Source organism: Jaculus jaculus, chromosome 7 (assembly GCF_020740685.1).
Source record: "Jaculus jaculus isolate mJacJac1 chromosome 7, mJacJac1.mat.Y.cur, whole genome shotgun sequence".
In the NCBI taxonomy this organism is placed as follows: domain Eukaryota; kingdom Metazoa; phylum Chordata; class Mammalia; order Rodentia; family Dipodidae; genus Jaculus; species Jaculus jaculus.
Genome location: NC_059108.1, coordinates 85,386,794 through 85,396,312, shown reverse-complemented (window position 1 = coordinate 85,396,312; position 9,519 = coordinate 85,386,794). Strand labels below are relative to the sequence as shown.

Here is a 9,519-nt window from a genome sequence, read left to right as displayed (position 1 = left end):
CTTCTCCTTCTACTATGCCCTGAATTCTTATGTTTGGTCTTTTCATAGTGTCCCGGATATCTTGAAATTCCTATTCATACTTTCCTATTACTTTGTCTTTCTCTTTGTTGTACTGTATTACATCTGCCACCTGGTCTTCTAGCTTAGATATTCTGCCTTCTCCTTCATCCATTCTACTGGTGAGATTTTCATTTTTTTTTTAAATTTATTTATTTGAGAGCGACAGACACAGAGAGAAAGACAGGTAGAGGGATAGAGAGAGAATGGGCGCGCCAGGGCTTCCAGCCTCTGCAAACGAACTCCAGATGCGTGCGCCCCCTTGTGCATCTGGCTAACGTGGGACCTGGGGAACCGAGCCTCGAACCGGGGTCCTTAGGCTTCACAGGCAAGCGCTTAACTGCTAAGCCATCTCTCCAGCCCTTGGTGAGATTTTCTACAGAGGTTTTTATTTCATTAACTGTGTTCTTCATTGCTAGTAATTCTGACTAATTTTTCTTTATTATTTCTATTTCCTTATTAATGTCTTGTGTTGATTTCTTTATTTCATTAAATTGGTGTCCTGCATCTTCTTTGATTCCTTTTATTTCCTCTTTGATTCCTTTGATTTGTTCTTTGACTTCTTTGAACATATTTACAATCATTCTTTTGAAATCTTTCTCAAGGATTTCCTCTAACTCGTTCTCACTGGAGGTCATTTCTGATGCATTAATACTTTTTGGTGGATTTATATTGTCTTGATTTTTAGTGTTTCTTGTGTTATAAGGTATATATTTTTGCATCTTGGATTATGTTAATGCTCGGGTTTACTAGCTAGCTGGGTATTCTTAGTTGTATTAATTGATCTGATGTTATATATTTTCAGTGTAGGAGCTTAAGGTGTTAGGTGTGGCTCTAAAGTCTTTCAGAGTATCTACAAAGGTGTTCCTAGGGGTTGGGTTTGCTTGCTATGGGAGTATTCAAGTAGGCTGAGTGGAAAAAAATACAGATAGATTCTAAAATATAACTAAACAATGTACACATTCAATGAAAGACAGCACCAAGTATTTATGCAAGAGTAGTCATTATAACAACCAGATCCTCTATCCACAAAGAGGTTAAGATTTCTGGTCTGCTGAGGGTTCCAAGTCAGCTTGTGACCAAGTGAGAGCCTTCCCTGGTGCAATCCCAGTTACCTTTTCGGATGAATTTGGTCTCAGTTATGCGTCCCTCTTTGGTTCCCTGTGGGTTCAAGTAGGCTGGCTGGATCGCTGGACCACTGTTCTGTTTTCTGGAGCTGGGCACTGGCTTTGCCTGTGGGGCAAGCCAAGCCTGGCAGCTGTGGCCCCACAGACCTGGCACCGCCACTGCTGGATCTGCCGCTGCTGGAGGTGCTGCTGCTGCTGCTGGAGCCGGTGATGCCAATGCCAGGGCTGGTGATGCCAGTACTGGAGCTGGAGCCGGGGCTGGCACTGCTGGAGCCACTGCTTCCAGAGTCTCTTAGGCCTGCCTATGTGGGCTCTAGATGCCCTGGATCTTTCCTACTTCTCTGTTGCTTTTTAAACTTCTTATACACCTCACTTTTTAGTAAAAGTGTGTATTTTGCTGGGTATTCTTTGCCTTTTCCCCCACTAGGCTGCTTTGGTGTGGTTCCTAAGCCACCATCTTAACTGGAAGTCCTAGCCATTCTTTTTTCCAATTTTTTAAGTTAACAACTTCCATGATTAGAAAATTATCCCATGTAAATACCCTCCCTCCCCCCACTTTCCACTTTGAAACTCCATACACCCCATCTCAATCAGTCTCTCATTTATTTTGATGTCCTGATCTTCTCCGCCTAACTTTGATGGTCTTGTGTTGGTAGTGTCAGGCACTGTGAGGTCATGGATATCCAAGCCATTTTGTGTCTGGTGGGGAGCATGTTGTAAGTAGTTCTACCCTTCATTGTCTTTTACATTCTTTCTGCCACCTCTTCCACAATAAACCCTGAGCCCTGGAAGGTGTGATAGAGATATTGCAGTACTGAACACACTCGTCAATCTTCCCAGCACAATGATGCTTTCAGAGTCATCCCAAAGTCACTGCCATCTGAAAAGAGAAGATTCTCTACCACAAGTGAGAGTAGCATTAATATAAGGGTATGAACATGAAGAGAAGAGCTTACTGGGCAGTTTGATAAGCATAGTATATACATTTTCTACAGAATTTTTTTTTTATTTCATTAACTGTGTTCTTCATTGCTAGTAATTCTGACTGGTTTTTCTTTATTATTTATATTTCCTTATTTATGTATTGTATTGCCTTCTTTATTTCATTAAATTGGTGTCCTGCGTCTTCTTTGATTTCCTCTTTGATTCCTTTGATTTCCTCTTTGATTTCTTCTTTGATTCTTTTGATTTGTTCTTTGAGCTCTTTGAACATATTTACAATCATTCTTTTGGAATCTTTCTCAGGCATTTCCTCTAACTCGTTCTCACTGGAGGTCATTTCTGATGCATTAATACTTTTAGGTGGATGTATATCATCTTGCTTTTTAGTGTTTCTTGCGTTAAAATGTATATATTTTTGCATCTTGGATTAAGTTAATGCTTGGATTTTCTAGCTAGCTGTGTATTCTTAGCTGTATCAATTGATTTGATGTTATATATTTTCAGGTTAGGAGCTTAAGGTATGAGATGTGGTTCTTAAGACTCTCAGAGTATCTACAAAGGTGTTCTTATGGGTTGAGTTTCCCTGCTATGGGAGTATATAATAAAATACAGGTAGATTCTAAAATTTAACTAAACATTACACATTCAATCAAAAACAGGCCCAAGTATGTATGCAAGAGTAGTTATTACAACAACCAGATCCTCTATCCACAAAGAGGTTACGATTTCTGGTCTGTTGAGGGATCCAAGTCAGCTTGTAACAAAGTGAGACCCTTCCCTGGTGCAATCCCAGTTACCTTGGATGGTTTTGATCTCAGTCAAATTGCTGCCTGGGTCATTGGGCTGCTGTTATGATTTCTGGAGCTGGGCACTGGCTTTTCCTGCGGGGCAAACCGAGCCTGGCAACTGTGGCCCTACAGATCAGCACACCCGCTGCTGGAACTGCTGCTGCTAAAGCTGGCACTGCTTGGTCTGTCACTGCTGCTGCCTCTGCTTCTGCTGCTGTAGCTGGTGATAAGCAGGGTGATAAGCTGGGAGTTGGAGCCCTCTCTCCCTTCCCAGTTGTCAGGCAATCATGTTGTGACAAGGAGCAAGTGGGAGTGGGGCACAAATGCCAGCCTTCCTGTGTCCTCCAGAGTAAAGGGGAAGGAGAGCTGTGCAGGCACATGTGGCTGCCACTTCTGGAGCCACCGCTGCTGCTGAAGCTGCTGGTGTTGGGTCCACTGCCGCTGCTGCCACTGAAGCTTCTGCTACTGGATCTGCCGCTGCTGAGGCCGCTGTTACTTGTGCCAGAGCCGCTGATGTTGCTGCCGGACTCTGCTCCTGCTTGGGTCCCGCTGTCGGTTCAAGTTGGCGTGGCCGGGTCCCTGGACCGCTGCTCTGTTCACTGGAGCTGGGCACAGGCAGTGGGGGAGGGGAGGGAGCCACAGCTGCTCTGGTTCTCTCACTGTTCCACGTGTTCTTCTACCTCAAGGTCTGCTCCTCCATTGCTCACTGCCACTCTCCCTTCACATTTCTTGAGTTGCAGCGAGCTCTGGTGTGAGTGAAACTCCCCGCACCTGGCTTTTCCTGCAGCTCAAGCTGAGCCTGGCGGCTTTCTGGTGCGCTGCCACCGCAGCCAGTGGATCTTCTGGGGCCGCTCTTGCCGGCCTGTGTGGGCTCTGGATGCTCTGGATCTCTTCTACTTCTCCACTGCCGCTTCAATTTCCTATATACCTTACTTTTTAGTAAAAGTGGGTATTTTGCTGAGGTTTTTTTGGTCTTTTTCCCCTCTAGGCTGCTTTGGCGTGGTGCCTACGCCGCCATCTTAACCGGAAGTCCTCAAGCATACTATATACATTTAGCCAGAGAGCAGCAGAATTTACACCCCTAGGGCTCAGGACTACCCCTGTTTGCAGATTTTAGTATCTGGGATGCATTCCCTCCCATGGAGCGGGCCTCCAGTCCAATTAGAAGGCAGTTGGTTTCCACCATGACAGATGTGCCCTATTGTACCCGTTGGCTCATTTGGCTTGGCTGGCCAAATATAAGGTTTGCAGTATCTACTATTGAGTATCTTCACTGGTGTTTTCTCTTTCTTCTATTGAACTGCATGCAGAATTTCAAAGGGGAAAGTGTGGGTTGGGGGGCGGTATTACCATGGGATATTTTTTATAATTATGGAAAATGTTAATAAAAATTTTGAAAATAAAAGAAAAGGGGCTGGAGAGATGGCTTAGCGGTTAAGCACTTGCTTATGAAGCCTAAGGACCCTGGTTCGAGGCTCGGTTCCCCAGGTCCCACGTTAGCCAGATGCACAAGGGGGTGCACGCATCTGGAGTTCATTTGCAGAGGCTGGAAGCCCTGGCGTGCCCATTCTCTCTCTCTGTCTCTCTATCTGCCTCTTTCTCTTTCTGTCTGTCACTCTCAAATAAATAAGAATAAACAAAAAAATTTTAAAAAAAAGAAAAGAAAAAGAAAAAAAAAGAAGTTAGAGGGTGATTGTGCACAAGGGCAGGCTTTATCGAGAGGTGGGCAGGGTGATAAGCTGGGAGTCGGAGCACTCTCTCCCTTCCCAGTTGTCAGGTGGTCATGCTGTGACAAGGGGCAAGCTGGAGTGGGGCACAAATGTCAGCACTCCTGTGGCCTCCAGAGTAAAGGGGAAGGAGGGCTGTGTAGGCACATGTGGCAGGTTCCAGAAGAAATCGACCATGGCCAAGCAGGATGACCTGAAGTCCAGAATTTCCAAAGCAACTCATTGTGACGTGAGCTCTTCTGAGCTTCCACATCTGACAAGATGTGAGCCTTGTGGTACCGATCTGGAGCCTGATGTGGACCCTGAGTTGTACCCAGTGGAGGATGATTCTGATGTACAGAGCAAGGAAGAACTGACACGTGCTGAAGGCCCTCATGGATCACTTGAATGTAAGTAACTTATATTTTCTTGTGGAAGTGCCTCTTAGGGCCTGGAAGCAACACTAGCTGATGACATTATCTTTAACTTTGCAGTACAGGACACAGCTGTCCCTGTCTGTGGGGCTCCCATAGAGCATCCCATGTTGGTTCTGCCTCCCAAGGAATTGCAGTGTGCTTCCAGACTGTGTGAAGGTGATGCTGATCCAGAGCCGCCCGCCGTGCATGAGCATTTTGAGTTAGGGATTCCGAGAATGAAATCTGGGTCACCTAGAAGTCACTAAACCTACAGGTTCTTCCCTGCTGTGGCTCTAAAGCATATTGTGACAATGCCCTTCATACTTCTCATGAGACTGGGACTAAAGATTATTTGAGAATCATTCTCCACTATCTTGAATCATAATATATTTTCAGAAATGTTGTTTTCTCATTATTTCCTAGGGTGCCCCCTGCAAATGGAAGAGTTGTCTAAGGCATTTTCCTTCTGAAGTGACAACTCTGGTATGCAACAAGCAAGTATAGAAATGGACAACAGGTGGGCACAATAGCGCATGCCTGTCAGCTGAGCTCCTAGGAAGACTGAGATGGGAGAGTTGCTTCAGTCCAGCAGTTTGAGATCAGATACATCATGAAGAACCAACCTTATTTTGTAAAAGAAAAGAGCAATGAAGTCTTAAAACTAAAATTCTGCTAAGTTACTCTTTGGTACATAGTGACTTTGAAAAGTATCCCAATGCCATAATAAAACAGAAATAAGACTTTCTCTTTCTTTCTTTCATTGTCTCTCACTTTACATCATGTATGGTTATCAATTTTGGGGGGCCAGGGATGGACTGTGAAGGTTTGATTCAGGTGTCCCCCATAAACTTAGGTGTTCTGAATGCTAGGTTCCTAGTTGATAGTGATATGGGAATTAGGGCCTTCTGGAAGCAGTGTATTGTTGGGGGTGAGCTTATGCGTATTATACCAGTTTCCCCTTGCCAGTGTTTGGCACACTCTCCTGTTGCTATTGTCCACCTTTTGTTGGCCAGGGGGTGATGTCCACCCTCTGCTCATGTCTCTCAAAAAAAAAAAAATCATACAAATGCTTTTTAAGTCTATGGCTAGAGTGTTGGAGGGATGTCTTAGCAGTTAAGAAGATTGAAGAGAAGATTGTGTCAATAGCAGACATTACTCCCTTAGGGCTCATGACTTACCCTGTTTTAAGTTTTCAGTATCAGGGATGTATTCCCTCCCATGGAGCGGGACTCCAGTCCAATTAGACGGCAGTTGGTTTACCCCATAACAGACATGCCACTATTGAACCCATTCAGCCATAGACTTTTAAAAAGCATTATTATTATTATTATTATTATTTTGAGAGAAGAAGGGAGATAGAGTAGTTTGGGTACACCATGGATTCCTCTCACTGCACAGAAACTCCAGATATGTGTACTTCTTTGTGAATCTGGCTTATGTGGATGAATCCAGGCCATCAGGCTTTCCAAGTAAGAGCCTTTAACTACTGAGCTTCAGGCATTTATGTTTCATTGTTCTCAATACCAGGTATGAATCCTCTCCCATGCAGCATGCCTCTCAAATTCAATCAGGGAGCAGCTGGTTTTCCCCATAACAGACATGCCAACATTGCACTAGTTGTCATATTTGGTCTGGCTGCCCAGCCATAAACTTTGCCAGCTTTTCCACTGCTGGTTAACAGCACTGATGACTTCTCCTGCAACTGGCTGAATACCTTGCTCCAGTATCAAGTAAGCTAGCCACCTGGGAGAAAGCTTCCACCGCAGCTCCTACTTAATTTCTCATTATCCTGCAGCCCAAATGTGTAGTTGCATATATATATACATATATCTTAGGGCTGCAGTGATGGCTTAGTGGCTAAGGCTCTTGCCTGCAAAACCCAGTGATCCAGGTTTGATTAGCCAGGACTCAGATGCACAAGGTGGAGCATGACCCTGGAATTTGTATGCAGTGACGGGAGGCCGTGGTGTGCTCATTATCTCCCTCTAAAATAAATCAATATAATCAATAAAATAAAATAAGTAAACAATAATTTAAAATATAGATTTATTTGAGAGAGAAAGAGAGAGAGAGAGAGAGAGAGAGAGAATGTGTGTGCTAGGGCTGTATCCACTGCAAATGAGCTCCAGACACATGCACCACCTTGTGTATCTTGCTTACCTGGGTCCTTCAGAATACAGCCTGGGTCCTTAGGGTTTGCAGGCAAAGGCCTTAACCCCTACGCCATGTGTCCAGCCCAAAGTGGAAGTTTTTTTTTTTTCTCCATTTTTATTAACATTTTCCATGATTATAAAAAGTATCCCATGGTAATACCCTCCTTCCCCCCACCCCATTTCCTCTTTGAAATTCCACTTTCCATCATATCCCCTCCCCATCTCAATCAGTCTCTCTTTTATTTTGATGTCATGGTCTTTTCCTCCTCTTATGATGGTCTTGTGTAGGTAGTGTCAGGCACTAGGAGGTCATGGATATCCAGGTCATTTTATGTCTTGAGGGAGCATGTTGTAAGGAGTCCTACCTTTCCTTTGGCTCTTACATTCTTTCTGCCACCTCTTCTGCATTAGACCCTGAGCCTTGGAAAGTGTGATCGAGATGTTACTCAGTACTCCAGTCACTTCTTTCCAGCACTATGATACCTTCTGAGTCATCCCAAAGTCACTGCCATCTGAAAAGAGAAGATTCTCTACCCAAAGTGAGAGTAGCAATAATATAAGGGTATAAAGATTAAGAGAAGTGCTTACTGGAGTGTTTGATAAGCATAGTTATACATTTTTCCAGACATCAGCAGATGTTACACCCCAAGGGCTCATGACTACCCCTGTTTGAAGATTTCAGTATCAGGGATGTGTTCCCCCCATGGAGTGGGCCTCCAGTCCAATTGGAGGGCAGTTGGTTTCCACCATGACAGACGTGCCACTATGGCACCCATTAGTTCATTTGGGCTGGCTGGCCAATTATAAGGCTTGCAGTGTCCAGCTTCACATGCAGGCTTCTGTGAGGAAGTCCTGTTCCCTCCTGACAGCATTAATAATTATTTCCTTAACTCGGTGCTCTGATGGTCTGTGTACCAGGTGCTCGAACCCCAGATGGGCAAAATCACAGTGTTGACCTTCATCTCCTCTAATAAGCTCCTTGGAAAATGTAAGGCCAGCAACAGTCCCTGTTTCTTGAGCCCACAAAAGATTCCTTCCACAGTCGTAAGAGCTGTAACACGTTCTGCAAAAGTAGCGCTTTTGTCCCCAATCCAATGGAAGGCCCTCGGACTTCCTCAAACAGGCATTGAAAAAGAATTCCATTTCTTTGGAATCTTTAATATAAGTGTCAACAAGGAGCCTGTATATCTCAGAATGTATGTTTCCCTAGCAATTTGTAACCCAGAGAAAGAGCAGGCTTCTGTAATGTGAAGTCCTTGGCTAAATCGGTCTACCAAGTTTCCTTTTACATGCCGTCACTGGCCGCAAAGAAAGCCAGAAGATGAGATATAAAATATCTCTGCTCAGGAGTCAGGGCTCCCACTGCTGAATATCCTTGGAAAGATGCACCGGCTCAGCAGTCCAGAGGTAGGCCTCAGCGTTCTTGCACATCTTCCTGATAACCTGGCACTGGAGACCCTGGAGGGAGGAGAGCGGAGGGAAGAGGGGCCAGGGCGGGAGGCGGGACCAGATCTTCCCATTGGACGAGCCTGGCCCCGCCCCCGGCGCTGCCCGGCGTTCGCGCGTGGGTGGGACTTCCGGGAAGCTCCGGAAGCCGCGGCCCTCCGCTGCGAGGCCTCAGGCTCAGGGGCAGGATAGCCAGGCCCTCTCCGCGGACACGACTCCGGACCCGTCCGCCGGCCCCGGCCACCGAGGGGGTGAAGCCCGAGGAACGCTGCGGGCGGCGTCGCTGTCGCCGGGACGCGGGAGAGCAGTGTTCGCGACCTCCGCCACAGTGACTGCTGGAGGCCGAGCCCCGCAGCGCCCTGTGGCTTGGCCGGTGACCTGGTCTCCTCAATGTTCCGCGTTCACGGATAACATGAATCTTGTAACCACACTTCCCCAGCATCTTCTTTGGGCGCCAGGTTTGCCTTGGGCTCCGACACCCCGCTAACCCCTCAGACCATTGACGAAAGCCAAGCCTACAAGTTGGGGCTCTCTGGAGGCAGGCCTATCATTTCTTTTATATCTTTGATAGTTTGCAGTGTATGCTTCCACAGCTTAGCCTCATTCTATTGTCAACAGTTTTAATAGTTTTGATGCTATTGTAAATCATATAGTGTTCGTGATTTCATATTCAGACGTAAGTATTGTTTTTGCATGTTCATAAGGTATCCTACAAACTTTATTATTTCAATATTTCTGCCATTCCTGTGTAATGAACACAATGAATTGTGGTTAATTTTAATTGTCACTAACACTGATCAATTTGCAGAGCCTAGGATCATGAATTTCTAAGAATATACATATCAAATTACAATGAACTAATCACAAATTAGAGTAACTACAAC

At 45.4% G+C, this 9,519-nt stretch overlaps 1 pseudogene; it reads right to left on the bottom strand.

The window, feature by feature from the left end:
* Window positions 1–8,014: 8,014 nt before the first annotated feature.
* On the bottom strand, window positions 8,015–9,077 carry LOC123462323 (annotated as a pseudogene).
* Window positions 9,078–9,519: the final 442 nt, after the last annotated feature.